This window comes from Equus przewalskii, chromosome 15 (genome assembly GCF_037783145.1).
Source record: "Equus przewalskii isolate Varuska chromosome 15, EquPr2, whole genome shotgun sequence".
Classification (NCBI taxonomy): domain Eukaryota; kingdom Metazoa; phylum Chordata; class Mammalia; order Perissodactyla; family Equidae; genus Equus; species Equus przewalskii.
Window position 1 is genome coordinate 54,186,704 of NC_091845.1, and position 17,435 is coordinate 54,204,138.

The window sequence follows — 17,435 nt, forward strand, 5'->3', positions numbered from 1 at the left end:
ATATCCAATTTGGTCTGTTTCTCTGGAGAACACTGACTAATACACTGAGTTTATTGCTATCTCCTTAAAATCTGGCCCTGAGGGAAGTGTCTGACCCTAGTCCCAGCCCTTCCCCCCTGCCCCCAACACAGGCCCTCACACCTGTAAGCTTCTTGAGGACATGGCCTGGACCTAATTAGTCCTGGACCTAATTATTTCACGTGATCCATAGCACTTACCCTAGTATCAGCACAATTTAAGTGCATAGCAACTGTTTGTTGAAGTAACCTAAACAACTAATTGTAGAACAAGACGCTCATTTATTCTTCAATGAGCCAGACATCATTCTAGGGTCAAGAATATGTAGTTTAATATGAGTTAATTCTTTGAGTTAATTCCCTCAGGGCCTCAGTGAAACTTGGCTGAACTGAGGAAGTATCACTGTGGAGCTCAGAAGGGAAGTAGGGTCTCCATGGTTAACGTTGGAGAAGAACGTTCCAGGTGGAGGAGACAGTTGGAATGAAGGGACGACGATGCTTGCCTTTCTGGGGAAATGGAGCACGTTTAGGAGGTTATAGTGGGTGATGTGGCTGCGACCCTGCGGGAGCAGTGGTCTTTTGGGCTCTGTCAGGGGCAGGAGGAGGGTGCGCTTGTGGGGAGTACGTGGGGTCAGGAAGCAGCTGTCCTGACTGGCTGGTGGGAGGAGAGCAGCTGTGGTTGTGGAGGGAGGTGGGGAAACAAGGATGGAGAGAAAACAGCCGATAATGGCCGTGGGAGGAGCAGGGTCGTGGAATGGGGGTAAATAGGAGGAAGTTAGTACTACGCCTTGTGCTTTAGGGTGAATAGGAGCAGGCAGATAAGAAGGCTATTTCTCCATTTTGATATGCTACACATAAATAAATCCCGCAATTGTTTATATAGTTAGGCAAACAATGTCGTAGCGACATTAATAGAATTCAGACCACAGGAAAAAAGTTCACCTACATTTTTACCACCTCAGCAAATGAGTCCTTTCATTTTTGTGTCTTTCCAGGCCTTGCAGGAAAGCCTATGAAATGTTTCCATCTCTGGGATCAGGACGTTGACAGGATTTGACGGTCAGGCAACCTTGGATTCAAAGCTTTGCTTGTAACCTCTGAGCTCAGTTGATGTTATGCAATGAACACCTGTAGTTCTCTTTGCTACGCCTTCAGCAAATGTGTGCTGGTTTTTACAACAGGACGCCAGTGAGGCAGTTTGAAAGGAGACATAGAAGCCAGCTGTCTTAAAGTAAGCATGCGTAGCTGTGCGTAAGCACCTTGCCAGCTCTAAAGCACGATGCCAAAAATACGCACGTGGCAGAAATAAAGGAAAACAGAGCAGAGTATATTGAAGTGGTTGCAATCTTCCTTCTTGAAGAAGAAGGAAGGATTCTTGCTTATTTGGTCAGTCCAGAGTCTTCCTTTTTTTATTTCCCGGAATTGGGATAAAAGAACAAACAAAAGAAAAAGAAAAAGAAAAAGAAAAACCCCTCAATCTGCGTAATAAATAGAGCTACATAATAAAGAACTCAGGTGGAAAAAAGGCAGGGCACACCAGAAAATGGAATGCTTATCTTGCAAACAACATCACAACCACATTAAAATGACAGTGCTGGTAAATGTTTAATACAGTCTTTCTGAAAAAAACAAAACAAAATTCTGTGTGTGTGTATGTGTGCGTGTATGCACACATACATACATAAGTTTATTATAGATTTTATGGTGTAGCACACAATTTACAAATAATCATAAAATATGTAATACTCAATTATGAATTCCATATAAGCAACTGATTCTCACAGAATGCTTTCACTGAATGTTGCTGAACTCTTGTATCCATTGCAATTGATGAATATAGTTCTGACACAAATGTCGGTTCATATTTTCATCTATATTAACAAGTTAGACATAAGAAAGTGAAACAATGAATACCTTTAACTTTACACATTCATCAATGAGGTGAGTGAGGAACTTGTCCGCTGAATCAGATAGCGGGTTTTGAAAACTGAAAGAATATTTTCTTAATTTTTTGTGCTCTTCACAATGTAATGGCTATAGGCACAACACACTTTAACATTTAATCTACATTGTTAGCATGTTTTCCATGGTTTTCTCAAGTCTAGACAACCAGCAAAACAAAAATCAAGCCCTGATTTGTAGCGTTTGCTGATTTCCATGGTGTAGACCCTCTCACCACAGTTAAGTTCATTGTACCAACGCGATGTCGCCAAACAGGGAGTTGGGAAGAGACGCCGAGAAGCACCATTATGTAGTGTTTCCACAATACAGACACAAAGATGTAAAGAAACCTGGAGAGTATGGGTAGTAGTAAAATGTAAAATAATTAGAAAGTCGTGGATTTTGAGTGCTTATTTAATAGCTTTATTGAGGTACAATTGATGTAAATTGCACATACCTGAAGTGTACAATTTGATGTTTTGACATATTTATACACCTGTGAAACCGTCGCCGCAGCCAAGATGATGAACATAGCCATCTCTTCCCAAAATTTCCTCGTGGCCCTTCCTAACCTCTCTCTTCCACCGCTTCTCACCACACCCCACCCCCACCCCAGACAACCACTGGCGTGCTTTTTATCACCATAGACTAGTTTTCCATAAATGGAATCATGTAATGTATACTCTTCTTTTGTCTGGCTTTAGCATAATGATTTTGAGATTCACTCATATTGTGGCATGTCCATTCCTTTTTTCCCCTGAGTAGTGCATATTTATCACCTTTGTTTATAATTTAGTTATAAGTTTATATAACTTAATTTTTACTAATGGATACATTTAACAACCAGCTGGCAAAATTCCTGAAAATTTAACAATTGACTCTTTCAAGCATGTGCAAGCCAACTCTAGGGTACCTCTGATGGGCTGTGCGTGTGTGTGTGTGTATGCATGTGTGTGTGTGTGTGTGTGTGCATATGTCTAGCTTTAGAGAGAAGGCTGAGAGACTTTGGGGCAGCTGCAGGGTTTGGGAATAATTGAAAATGAATGAAAGGGAAAAGGGAATTTCTAACAAGTTCTTCTCTGTTCCCTCTTTGGTGTTCTTTGAGACAAACTGCAGTCAAATGCCAATTAAAAATTACTTTTTGGTTGCTGGCTTCTTATTTTAATTAATGCGTGACTAGAGCACAATACAGCTGGGCTTTGGATGTTTTATATGAGGGACTTTTACTATGGAGGGTTCTAGGAGAGAAATCCGAAAGCCAGCGTCGACTTGCATGTGGTTCAGTGGTGGCAAACTGGGAGAGAGGGATTTGCAACTGATGACTGGGCCCCAGGATGCTGCAATTTTGCTGCTCAGATACCAGGAAGTCGTGGTTACCCCTTGACTTCTCCCAGAATGCATTGGATAGACAGATGTGTGGGAGAGGGCTTGCACTTCATTCTGTGTCACTGGCAGACTGTTATCAGGGACACATAATTTGGGATGTAATGCTCTCTGTGTACTGCTCTTAATATATCCTCTGATAGAGGCTGGGGAGGGGGTGGTGGGAGGTTGTTCCATGCTTCTTCTATGCTGTAACAAACTAAAAAAGCTAGTAAAGAGAGCTGTAATAATGATAATAACTATTTCTTGAGTGTTTACTATGCGCAAGGCACTCAGCGGAGGGCTTTCTGTGCGTTATCCAATGTAACAATCAGAACAGCCCTGAGGTGAGTAAGTGTTAGACCCAATCTACAGGGAAGTTACATCCTTTGCCAGGGTCACACCAGGAAGTGATGGAGACAGTATCTGAACCCAGGTCTGTCCGATTCCTCTGGTCTTAAGCCCTATACTGGGCAGCCTTCTGGTTTGCTGAGCTGTAGGAAACTCAGAGTATAAGGCCTTATAACAAGAATTACAGGCCTGGTCTCAAAGGGCTTTTTGGCAAGTCAGTGACAGCATGCCTGGCTGCCTGGAGATGACACTGAATCCCAATCATCTGGGGACTTTTAAACTTTTCTTAGAGACTTGAATTCTCTCCTAAAGGCAATGGGGGTACCATTGATAGATTTTGGCGTGGAGTAATGGGCTCAAGTATGCATAAGAGAAAAATAGGTTGGAGAATGGTTTTGTGAGTTAGGAAATAGACTAAAGACACCTCAAAATACAAAGTAGAGGTAACTGTACTCTCTCCTTTTGACAAATCCTTCCAACTATTATTTTGCAGATCAGGTGCAGAGAAGGTAGTAACTTGCCCAAGGTCACACTGCTCCTAAGAAACTGTGTCAAGATTTAAGGCTATACTTTATGCAGTGAAAGAAGGCTACCTCATCCTCTGAAATCTAAGGAAGAAGAAATGATGACTGAAAATGGAAGAAGTGGGAGTAGATAAGGGGAGGAAGGCTGCTGTAACAAAAACATATACAACTCTAGGGGCTTAAGTAAATAAAAGTTTATTTATCTCCCAAGAAAGTCTAGAATGAGTTATCTTGGGCTGGTAGGGTGGCTCTGTTCTACAGGGACATTCAGAGACAGTGGTGCTTTCCGTATTATTGCCCTGTAATCTTGAGTATCCACATGGCTGATGCTGGCTCACTTCCACAATGGTGGTCTAACCTGGGGAAGGGAAAAAAGAGAGTGTCCAAGTCAATCTTTTAGGATAAGATGAAGAAGTTGCTTGCTTCATGTTTGCCCACATTCCATTGATCTGAAGTAAGTCACCTGGTCATGTGTAGCTGCAAGGGAGTCTGGGAAATGTAGTTTCTTCTTGGGTGATTATATGCCTAGCCAAAACTCAGGGATTCTACTACTAAAAGGAAGGGGAAAATGGATACTGCATGATCTTTATAAGTCTTTTATTAGAATTTCTTGTAGGGAAATCATGTGGCAAAACAACAAAGGCACTTATACAAAACAATTAATGAAAACAATATTCCACAACAATTTTAAAAATATATCCTGTGGCAAATAGTGTTTTTAATAGACTGAGAGAATATATTCAGTGTCCTTGGTTTTGTATTGTTCCTCTGTGTCTCTCCTGGTATCTTAGCATCTTTTGAAGATGGTGGCAATGTCAGAGTGGATATTTCCCATGGCCAGGGTCTTTTGCATATCGGTCAACAGTTGGTCATAATATCCTGCCTGTTCTCATGAGAGGTTGGCACCAACAGAGACTCATGCTAAAATGAAATGAGTGATGCTGGCTGATGGGGAGAGTGATGGCTGGAGAGAATGGGCCATGGGCAACTATTCTTCAGCTTTAGCTGTCGATTGCCATGACAGAGTTTGGCTAGGGTTGCTAGGAATTTGAAATTCTCAATAGAATACAGAAATCTGGGGTTTTAGCACATAATCTAAGTTTTAAATGTTGGCTCACATATTTTAATACCACTCTGTGGGCCAAAAAATATCCCTGGGAGCTGAGAACAGGTTCTGGTCTCTGACTTGATCTCTCAGAACCCTATTTACTCCTTTGTAAAGCGGGAGTGATGCCCACCTCAAAGGGCTGTAGGGAGGATGGAAGGAAAGTGTATGTCCGGGGTGGATAGTCATTATTATATCTGATTTTGTCATGATGAATCTGCCTTAGAACTAGGAAATTCTTAGGTCCCATTTTAGTGGATAGGAAGTTCAGGATGGACATTCCAAAGAAGATTCAGAGGGTAGAGTCTATAAGATTTACTGGAATTGATTCAGGTCTTTGAAGTTATCCTACTTTACATTTCCTAACATTTCCTTTTGGAGGTGTTTGAGTCTAGCTAGTCTGAGCAATGAGCTTGGATTAGAGAGAAGGATCATCAAATCCATCCTCTCCTCATCCCTTGTTAGTTGTGTGACTTTAGCTCAGTTACTTAACATCCTTAAGCCTTTGTTTTCTTATTTTAAAAAATAAGCATAATAATAACTTACCTCATAAAATAATTGTCAGGATTTAATGAGAAGATACATATAAAACCTGTAATGTATATTGCCGGGCATATAGTACGTATTCAATAAACATTAATTGTAATGCAATATTATGTCTTATCCAGGTGGAAGATACATAAAAGAGCTTCCCTTATTGTTTTGAGTTTTGATAAACTCATGTTTTCAGGCAAACCACATTATTTAGTCAACGTCTTGAGTTGTTTTTCTCTGGGAGAATTGTGATAATGTAATAGATAAAAATCTTAGGAAATATTTCTTAAATTATCCTTTGTGCAATTCCCTACAGTAAGAGGACAGTGTCAGGCGTAAAGTGTTCTAAAATAACAAAGTGACCTTTAAAGAAGAGCAATTTATTCATAAAGTAAATCACCAAAGAAAAGGGGGGAAGGTCTTCTTGTATATTACTAGCATCGCATCTCTGGGCTGGTGCATTGTTTTGCATCGCTTGTGTTGGTTTCATGCTATGTATGAAGAGTTTCCTATTTCAGAGCTGATGGATCCTTTTAAAAAGCAATATTGAAATTTACTACATTAAAAGATACACAATCTGTTCTATAGAAAGTCCCAAAAGCAAAAACAGTGGATGCAAAATGCAAATGTGAATGAGTATTTCCAAAAAAGTGTCAACTGGCAACTGAGCTCCTTTGCAAAATTAGACAAATTTCCACAGGATGGTTAAACCTATTGATCATCCTTATCTTTAATACTATTACTAGTAGTAGTAACAATAAACATCATTACTGATGTTTATTGGCCTTTCCTATGGACCATCCATTGGGTAAACTGCATTACATGTTTTATCCCACTGAATTCTCTCAACAACTCTTATGAGTTAGGGGCTATTATTATTCCCATTTTTCAGATGAGGAAATTGATGCTTAGGATAGGAATGTTAACTAACTTGCCCAATTTCATTAGTTTGTGAGTGGCATAGCTTGGCTTCTAAGCCAGCACTGCGTGGCTCCAGTGCTTGTGATTCTGAGGGAATGGAAATTTTGATGAGTGAGATGGAAAGAGAGAAAGAAAGATCTTTTGGAGCTTTAAATTCTTCCCCAGAGAGTATGTCTGAACTGAGTGCCTCATATTGGGACTTTCCACAGACAAAGGAATTGGGCTGCTGGGGCTGAGGCAGAGGGAGAAGGGAAGCTGGAAGGTTTGAGAGGGGAGGCAAACAAGCAGTTGAAGACTTTGAAGACCAACTTTGAATGCTTTGCAGTTTTGCTAGCAGTGTTGACATCTCGTGCTCATTCTTTGATATCCTGACCTATTTGTTCTGACTGAGAATGACTTTTATTATCTACATTGGTGATCACCATTCTGGAATTCCTGGAAAGTCCTGCTCTCAAATACTCTGTTCCCTTGTCCTCATAAATACATTCACACTTGTCAAAGTAAGTTTGGGAATCAGGGTCTTTCAATCATGAGCACAGGTTCCAGAGCCCTTCAGTTCCAGTTCACTGACTCCAGCTGGCAAGGTGGATCCTCTCTCTTAGTGTAGTCAGCCTCTGTCAGAAGACCAGAACATCCTAGTGACAGCTCTGACAATCTCCCTCTCTCCTGTGTGGAGAGGGAATGTTGTTTAGGACTCTGTATTGTTGGTTGTTTTATTTGCAGTGTCACCATCCTTATTCGTGTTGTCTAATTAAATGGTCTAAATCCTTTCGTGATAATAATTTAATATACATCCTTACTTTGATCACCTTTAAACACAATCAGTGGTTTGGATGAATTCATCTATAATTACAGAATATTGTCCTTGACTATGATAAGGGGAATTTCTGGCAAAGAAACTGCTTTAATTATGAAGCTGTTGACCTTGAATTGGGTAAGATACAAACTAGATATACACTCATAGAAATAAGAGACAGAAATATTTTTCTGTATAATAGGCTGGGGAAAAAACCCCCAAAGACTTTTGTTGTAGTAAAAGCAAGATACTATACTCGTTTTTTCATGCTGGTTTTGGAGCCCACCAGCCATGTCTTGTTAGGTAGTGCCATGGAAAGAACAGTGGATACCGGGACACCTGGGCTGTAGTTTTGGCTTTGTCACTGTGTCATCCAGAGTTTCTTTGGGTTGTAAGCTGTAGAAAGGGCAAGTCAAAATCACTTACGCATAAAAGGAGTTTATTGCTTAAGTAACCTAGGGGTTCAGGGGTGCATCTGGCTTTAAGGACCTCAGAACTGTAAATTATGTCATCAATACTTCATTTCTTTCATCTCTCAACTCTACCTTCTGCTTGTCTGCTTCGTTCTCAGATTCCAAATGGCAGCTTACAGCAGCTCTGTTCTCATTGCCTCCCAGGCTCTAGACTAGCATTAAAGAGCAAGAATCTCTTCCAGTAGTCCTAAATTTCCCTCTGGTTCAATGAGATTAGGTCCATGTCACCCCTGAACCACAGTGGTGCTTTGATCGGCCACGTCTGGATGGAGATTCATTCAGGTTCCAGAAGAGTGGGGAGGGTAGATCTCCAGATATAAGTTGGGGCTGTTATCAAGAGAAGGGGGAATTTACATGAGGGAGTGTCAAGGCCACTCAGCAATGTGTGATCTTGGGAGGATAACTAAATCTCTGTGAAAAGTAGAGTTAATAATGCCTACTAAGAAAATGGATTAAAAATACTTTGTGGACTACGTATACCAATACTAGTGCTTTGTAAACTAATGGTGCTATATAATTCTGTATTATTAATTTTACAAGTTTCTCTGGGATCTATGCCTAGGAGTGAAATTGATGAGTTATACACACACTATGTACATCTTCAACCTTACCAGGTAATGCCAAATTATTTTATACCATTAGCCATGAATGAGAGTTCCTGTTATACATTGTCTCATGCACTCCGTATTGTACTTTTTGGTTATTTTCCAATCCAGCGGGATGAAGTGGTATCTCATTGTTATAATTTGCGGTTTCCTGTTAACTAACAAAGAGCATCCTTTTTATATTTGTTGACCATGTTGTATTTGTCGGTTACATTTAAAGATGTACTTGTTCATATTTTTTGCCCATTTAACTATTCTGCTGTTTTTATTTTCTCAACCATTCATAGAATTCTTTGCATTTTCAGGATACTAAAACTTTGTTGGTTACCTTATGACAGATACTTATTCCCAGTTTGTGACTTGCCTTTTCACTTTTATATGGTGTCATTTGATGAATATAAGCTCAAAATTTTAACAGTCCCATTTACCAATCAATCTCATCCTATAAAGTTTGTACTTTTTGTTCTTTGTTTACTAAATCTTTCTGCCCTCTAACCCCTTAGGTCATAAAGATGTTCTCTTCTAAAAGTTTGAGTGTTTTGCCTTTCATATTTGAATTCTTAATACATTGGCAATTTATTGTGTATGCTGAAAGATAAGTATTCAATCACAAATTTTCTATATCGATGACCAATCATCCCAGCACCATTTATTTAATGACTGTCTTTCTCTACTGTGGTAAAGTGCCACTTCCGTTTCACATCAAGTGTCTTTGTAGGCATGGGTCTGTTTTAGGCTATCTGCTCTATTCTTTTTGCCTATTTGTCCATCCCTGTATCAGTAAATGTGTTTTCCTAAAAACATAGGACTTACACATTGCTTGTGATGGGATGTGAGTAGAGTGTGGCATACAGAATTGGTGGCACCCATGAAGGAAGGCTCTTCCCATGTTTCATCCTATACCCCAACAGTGCTACACTGATCTGGTTTCAAGAAGTTTTATTAAGTTCTAACTAATAGATATCATTGCTAATCCTTATTCTTGTCCACCTATTTGTAACAATAGCATTGTTTGTGGTTTTTATCATATGGTATTTGAATTAAATAAAATTAAATTTAAAAATCTGAGAGATTTGGGAAAGATTATGTATATTTTTTGACTTGCAGAAAACCTAGAGAGTGAGGAATACTTTTGGAGAGGGAACCTGAAAAGATAGTTTCACAGTGGAGGGTTCAGTGACCAGCATACCTGGGTGGGAAGGAGAATGAGAAAAGGGGCTGCTTATAAGCTGGGATTTCAGGGCATAATCAGACCACTGAAAAAAGTTCAGAAGGAAAAGGATCCTTACGGCTTTTTAGGCCCATGGCACAGTATTAATCCTCAATGAAATATAATGGGAATAAAATAAAGGCAGATAAAAGTTAGCCAGACAGAATATAGATAAAAAATATGTATGACTTTTGTGAATATGGCTTTTTAGCCTACAAAAGTTTTTTTCCTCTCTGTGAATAGGTTTAACCATCAGTGTATGTACTATCTCAATGTGATTTTATATTAACAGTACAAAGTAACGTGTTTCTTCTCTCCATACCGTCATTTCCTGGCCCTTCTCCAGTGGCAATGACCACTCTTGTTGTTCCTCAAAGAAACTTCTTTGCCTGCAGCTCTCCCAAAGAACAGGCTTGAGCAAAATTTCATGAAGACGTGAATTTAAAAGGCTACCTGACTTAAATAAGCTGATCCTATTAGAAAAAGTCAGAGAGTAAGATCCTAGGACTGTGTGATTAAAACAGAAACCAGGCTGTTTAGTTCAGAGATCACGTCTTTTCAGGCTGTAGTATTTGGCACACTGTGGATGTATGTGGTGGTTATTGATAATAATTATAAATATGAATCAAAAAACATGTAGGAAAACAGCTGCCCTCGGATGAATTGGACCAGAGCCACAGTGAACAGTGTCTGATTAATTAAAAACCCTGATCCTTGTTAAAATCACCATTCTATTCAACAGAAGCCAGCCAAGGAAATATACAGCAAGGTTAAAGACTGTATGTGCAATTCAGATATCAGCTGTGCTCTTGGCCTTTGACTTCTGCATCTGAACATGCTGACTCTCAGCCAGCTTGGATGCTGAAATCAATCCTCTTCCATTTCCCCAGCCAGAATCCCCCCACCCATAAGCATTACCAAGCAAAGAAGAATTGGTACTAACATTTTGTGGAGAAAGTGGAGGATTGGGTTTATGTTGCATATCCCACAGCAAATTAGTCCCCTTAAGTAATTCTGATTTCCCCAATTTTGGGGACACACCCCCAAGGAAGATCTTCCTCTCTGGCTCCTCTTAGGTACCCCCAGCCGTGCTGGGCTCTTCTCTCTACACCCTGCCTTTATTTTTCTTTTCCTTACTCTTTAGAGCATCTCAAGTTCTCACTATCTTCTGCATAACAGGTCAGCCCCCATGTTCCATCATTTGGTCATGTTCTGGAGGCTCTTATATCTACTCTAAAGGCTTATTCATTCATTCGACACATGTTTATTGGATGTTTACCATGTGCCAAGCACTGTCTTAAGACCCGGGGATTCAGCAGTGAGCAAAACAGACAAAAATCCTTACCATAAAGGAGCTTATATTCTCATGAAAGGACACAGACAAAAATAAATAAAAACAAACACATAATAATTAAAGTGTATAATGTCAGATAGTCATAAGAGTTATGTAAAAAATAAGGCAAGGAAGAGCTAAGGGATTCTGGAAAGGGGAATGCAATCTTTAATAGGACGATTAGGGAAGATTTTGCCGACAAGGTAACATTTGAGCACATTCTTGAAGGAGGTAAGGGAGTGAAACTTATCTGAGGAAAGACCATTCCAGATAAAAGCAACGGCAAGAGCATGGGCTCTGAGGCAGAAGTGTGCCTGGCTTGTTTCTGCACAGCAGGGAGGCCACTGTGGCTAAAGCTGAGTGAGCAAGGGTCAACATCAATGGAGATGAGGTTGGAAAGATGATTGGGCAGGATCCTGAAGGGTATTATCCTACAAAGATTTTGTTTTTTACATTGAGTGAAATGGGTAGACATTGGGGGATTCAGGGCAGAAAAATGACATGATCTGATAAATCTCTCTCTGTCTCTGAGCTGTGAATAGACTACAGAAGGTAAATGGAAACTGGTTAGAAAGCTTGTACCATAATCCAGACTAGAAATAACAGTGGCTTAGAGAACAATGAATGAGGTGGAGGTGGCAAGAAGTGTTGGATTCTGGATGCATTTTCAAAGGAATGTTAATGACTTTGCTGATAATTTGGATGGATATATGGGGGGAAAGAGGAGGGTAAAGGATGACGCTAAAGTTTTTGGCTTGAGTACCTGAAAGAATGGATTTCACTTTCAGAGATGGGGAAGACTGGGGGGGGTGAGGTGAGGGGGAAGACCAGGAATCTGCTTTTGGGCAGAGTAAGTTTGAGATAGCTATCAGATATTTCAGGGGAGACATTGACTTGGCCCTTGGGTATTAGACGCTGAAGTTCAGGGAAATTACATTTGGGAATTGTAAACCTATAAAGAATAGTTAAAAATATGAGAGTTCCTGAGATCGCCACGATGGCTGGTATAATCAGATGATACGAGACTCAAAGTTTATCAAAATATTTCATGTAAATAAATAAGATGCTCCTCCTAAGTGGATGTCTCTCTACACATGACTCTGGTAGGATGCAGACACATAAGACCCTCTGTGATCTGACCCCACATTTCCTCTCTGATTAACCTCCTACTCTTCTTGGCCTTGCTCATTCTCTTCCTGGCACACTGTCTTCCTTGATGTTCCTTGAACATGCCACACGTGCTGTAATTTTATGGCTTTGGCACTTCTTTTCCTTTTCCTTCATCTTGCTTACTTCCTTCAGGTCTCTCACTGTCACCTTATGTATTACTTATTTCTTTATTTTTTTTTTATTTTGAGGAAGATTAGCCCTGAGCTAACACCCACTGCCAATCCTCCTCTTTTTGCTGAGGAAGACTGGCCCTGAGCTAACATCCGTGTCCATCTTCGCCTACTTTATATGTGGGATGCCTGCCACACTGTGGCTTGAGCAGCAATGTGTAGGTCCACGCCTGGGATCTGAACCAGTGCACCCTGGGCCACTGAAGCAGAATGTGTGAACTTAACTGCTGCACTGCTGGGCTGGCCCCCTGTATTACTAATTTCTTACTGCATAACAAATTACTCCAAAATTTAGGAGCTTAAAACAACAACAAACATTTATTTTCTCACCATTCCTGTAGACCAGAAAGTCAGGACCAGCTTAGCTGGGTGCTTCTGACTAAGGATTTCACATGAGGTTGGAGTCCAGACTTCAGCTGGGGCTACAGTCGTCTGAAGTCTGTATTGGGGCTGGAGATTCCACTTTCAGGATGGTTCATTCACACGTCCGACAGATTAGTGCTGTTGGTGGGAAGTCTGAGTTCTACTCCACATGGTCCTCTCCCAGGGATGCTTGAGTGTCCTCAAGACATGGTGGCTGGCTTGCTCCGGTGTGAGTGATCCCAAAAAGCAAAGTAGACGCTTCAGTGCCTTTTATGACCCAGCCTCAGAAGTCAAATACCTTAATCTCTGCTGTTCTCTGTTGCACAGAGACTGGCCGTGATTTATTGAGAGAGGAGACTACGCAAGGGTGTGAATACCACGAGATGAGATTATTGAGGGCCATCTTGAAAGCTAGCTACTACATCTTAGCAGAGATGCCTTCTCTGACTATCCTGTATGTTATAGCCTAAATGTATGTGTCCCCCGAAATTCATCTATTGAAGCCCTATCCTCCAGTGTGGCTGTATTTGGAGTAAGAAGGTAATTAAGGTTAAATGAGGTCATACAGGTGGGGCTCTACTCCAGTAGGATTAGTATCCTTAAAGGAAGAGACACCAGAGAGCTCTTACCATGGGAAAGTCATGTGAGGACATAGAGAGCAGGTGGCTGTCTGTAAGCCAGGGAGAGAGTTCTCAGCAGAAATGGAATCAGCTGGAACCTTGATCTTGGACGTTGAGCCTCCAGAACTGTGAGAAAATAAGTTTCTGTTGGTTAAGCCACCCAGTCTGTGGTATTTGTCTCGACAGTTCAAGCAGCGAATACACTGCATCAGGGGCAACCTCCTTCCTCAGCACTTCCCACTCTCTTTATTCCGCTTGATTCTTTCCATCGTCCTTATCACGACCTGACGTTTTCTCAGTGTCTGTGTGTATTTTCTGTCTCTCCTTTCTACAGAGCAAGCTTCCTGAGAACAGGGAATTTTTCTATTTCCTGTTCTGTTTAACGTCAATTCTGAAAACAAGGCCTGGCAAAAGATGCTCAGATTATTTGTTGAATGATAAATGCATAGATGGATATTTGACCTTAATTTATTTGTCTTCATCATCCCCTTGGTGGCCAGGATTGTTCTTATTTTAGTGAAACTTGGTATTTATTATACTCCAGCACCAATTCTGAAATCAGGCATGAAAAAGAAACATTTTAAAAATCTCGATTAATTTAGTGCTTGCATTATTCATTGTAATGGGTTATTTGAAAGTCAACACACTGAAATATAAGCCCATCTGAGGTAATTTTGAGGTTGCTCCTGCCTAAGCAATAAACTGTCGGAAACTTGGGATTCTTGGGGCTGTTTTTCTTGCCTGAGGGTGAGAATTCTGTCCCTTTGTAGAAAAGTGACAAGAACGTGTAATGACTAATCCTGATGAAATACTCCATGTGTTTCTGTATGCATGTAATAATAAAGAAGAGTGAGACTGGGAAGAAATACAAAACACATTTATCTGTCTTCCAATTTTTCCATCATGCTCACGTACTTACTTCTGTAGTTAGGAATGGAAAGATTGTAAAAGATACAGTAAAAAGAAAGAATAATAATTTGGAAGTAGGATGAACTCATTCATATCTGCACTCTGCTTCTTACTGATTGGGTTAGTTATTCAGTCTCTCCGAGTCTTAGCTTCCTGCTCTGCAGATAGGAGACAATACTATGGAACTTCAGCCTTGACATAGGTAGAAAAATGTTGTAGTGTTGGAGTGTTTGGGCTCATTTTTGCAACCTTCAATAAAGTCCTCAAAGAATGGGACAAAATTTAGTCCAAGCTGGCTCTTATAAGAGGAAACAGGATATAACCTTATATGCAAAGTCTGTTCTGTTTGCAAAACCAGGGGCAGCCAGATTGGCTGACCAAGGACATCACTTCATTGCCAAGGATAGGAGTTCCTGCCAGTCTTCTCTGGCTGGATATGGAATATGCTAAGTCCTGGTTGTTTGGGGTTCTTCTCTCTATTTGCTTTTATCCAAAAAGGAGTCTACTGTGATTAGCTTATTTTCTATCATTGTTCTGTTGAGTATGATGTATTGGAACTATTTAAGTTTATCGTTGTTGGACTCTGAGAAGTTATACATGGACCTGACTCAGAAGAGGGCACATTCTCCAGAGATGCGGGCTTTGGAGCTAGATATAGTTAGTAATAGGGTGAGACTTCTTGTTGTCTATCTCATAAAGCCCCTTGGCCCATCATAAATGCTGCTACCAATGTCATCATTATTATTAATGTCACTATTTTCCGTCCCTCTGCAGGGAGACAGACACCACCATCAATCTCACTTCCATCTGGGCTTGCTTAACAGTTGTGGGCCTGAGATTCCATAGAAGCATGGTCATGCTCACAGCTGAGCTTTTTAAAAAGCTAGAGCAAAAGGAAATTGGCACACTTTCAGCCAACAGGGTGCTGAAAGAATGTAAGTCAGTAGGGACAAATTAGTCAGAATGCAGATATTGACGGACTCAGACAATTCTAACCAAACTCAAGTGGGAACACAGGGGTTTCAGAAAGGCAGATCAATAAGCAAGAAAACCCACTGAAAAAACTACCTTAGAATGATTGGACTTCCCATCTTTGGCCTCCTTCCCATCCTCCTGAGGTGGATCAGTACTGTGGTCCTCTCCCTTCACTTCCTCCTTGCCAGGCTCCCCTCTCTGGGGCCCTTCCTGTGTCTGTCTGGCTACCACATTTAATCTCTTTCTCCTACCTCGAGTCTTTCTCTGCACACTCCCAGCTCTCACATTTGTATGTGCTTGACAACTTCTCATAGCTTTTAAAATCTGCTGATCAGTATATACTGTTAAGAGAAATAGGTTTCAGTTTCAGACTTAACTGACTGCTAGGGTCTGAATGTTTGTGTTCTGTACGTGTCCCCCGACACTGAATTCATATGTTGAAATCCTAACCCTCAAAGATGGTCGTATTGGGAGGTAGAGCCTTTTGGAGGTGCTTAGGTCATGAGGGTGGAGCCCTCATAAATGGGATTAGTGCCCTTATAAAAGAGGCTCCAGAGGGATCTCTATCGCCTTCCACCATATGAAGATACAGGGAGAAGGCACCGGCTTCACAGGAGTGCTCTCACCAGAGAACATGGCCATGCTGGCACCATGATCTTGGACTTCCAGCCTCCAGAACTATAAGAAATAAATTTCTCCTGTTTATAAGCAACTCAGTCTGTAGTATTTTGTTAAAGCAGCCTGAACAGACTAAGTCACTGACTTTACAAATAGCATCATAACATTTAATTGTCTTGGACTTGGGGGAAAAAAACGATAAAATCTCTTTCCTTCGAATGCCAAGTCCAAATATTTACTTCTCATCTAAGCTCAGCCTAAAGTACATTCCTTATTTCATTGCTAGAAACATAGCCATCCTCTCTAAAATTATGAAGTTGTAATGGGTTTTCTTTGTCCCACATTATGTTGTTGAAAAACTATTATTAGTTACTTACTTTAAACAACTGAGGAAGTCGCATACTTTTTCGATTTCTGAATTCTCTTGAAAAATCCAAAGATCTGGCAACACTTGGCCTGCATTTCTGCAGGCCAATGGCTGCTGTAGCTGAGTTATGGCTTCCCTCTATTTGTGGCAAGAGCCCTTGACTTCAGCACAAACCCCACCTGGACAACCTCATACATTCATGGTGCCTACCTGGCTCCTACAGGCATTTCCGTGTTTGACCTCATTGTTAGAGAAAGTGCCCTATAGTTTCTCTTTGAACCCTATCGGCTTCTCCCTGAAGCAGATATTACAACAGAGTTTGTGCACAGAGATTGGCGAGAAGTGCATTAACTATGATTAAAGAGCTAAGGTCATTTCGTTCATATGGTTCATTCATTCATTTATTCATTCAGTTATTCATTCCTATTACCCTATTTTCTATCGTTGCCTATTGCTTTAATTCTTTAAATAGACACCATAAAAATGCAAAAAGTACAAAAATGTATATGTAAAAAGTAGTCTCTTTCACTCAAATTTCCTAATCCTCCTTCCCAGAAGGTACCTCTTTTGTTAGTTGTTTGTGTCTTCCTCCCCAAGAAAGTCTAGACATGTATACAGGTTAATTCATATCTCCCTTCATGTTATACTAAATGGTAGCAAACTGCAGACTGTTCTCCACCTTCCTTTATTTCACTTAATAATATATTTTGCAGATTATTCCACATCAGTGTAGATTTGCCTCATTCTTTCTGAAGCCTGCACAGCATTTCACTTTGTTCACACACTATGATTTGTTTAAGCTCATTGCTTGGCTGGTAGCTCATTTTTAATCTTTTATAAATACAAACAATGCTGCCATGAGCATCCTTGTACACATTTGGAAGGGGAAAATGTACCAGTGCATCTGTCGAATAAATTTTGAGAAGTGGAATTGTTTGGTCAAAAGATATAGGTGATAGAGTGCTGGAGTCAGCCTGCAAAGGCTCATGAGGAGCAGAGTGAGTGCATCTCTTCCCAACTCCATGATCAAGGACATCACGTTGGTAACTTGAAATTGGTCATAGTGAGAGT

The 17,435-nt window shown here is 40.5% G+C and overlaps 2 long non-coding RNA genes across 2 annotated transcripts in view; one reads left to right on the forward strand and one right to left on the reverse strand.

The window, feature by feature from the left end:
• The first annotated feature begins 492 nt into the window (after positions 1–492).
• LOC139075982 (uncharacterized) lies at positions 493–4,409 on the forward strand. Its single transcript, XR_011527101.1, has 3 exons — positions 493–550; positions 1,013–1,248; positions 4,165–4,409. It is a non-coding gene; the product is annotated as an uncharacterized lncRNA (long non-coding RNA).
• LOC139075979 (uncharacterized) overlaps positions 4,375–17,435 on the reverse strand; it is a 74,009-nt gene continuing 60,948 nt past the window's right edge. Inside the window, exon 7 of the long non-coding RNA XR_011527094.1 lies at positions 4,375–4,553. This is a non-coding gene — a long non-coding RNA (uncharacterized lncRNA). The remainder of the gene's footprint in view (positions 4,554–17,435) is intronic.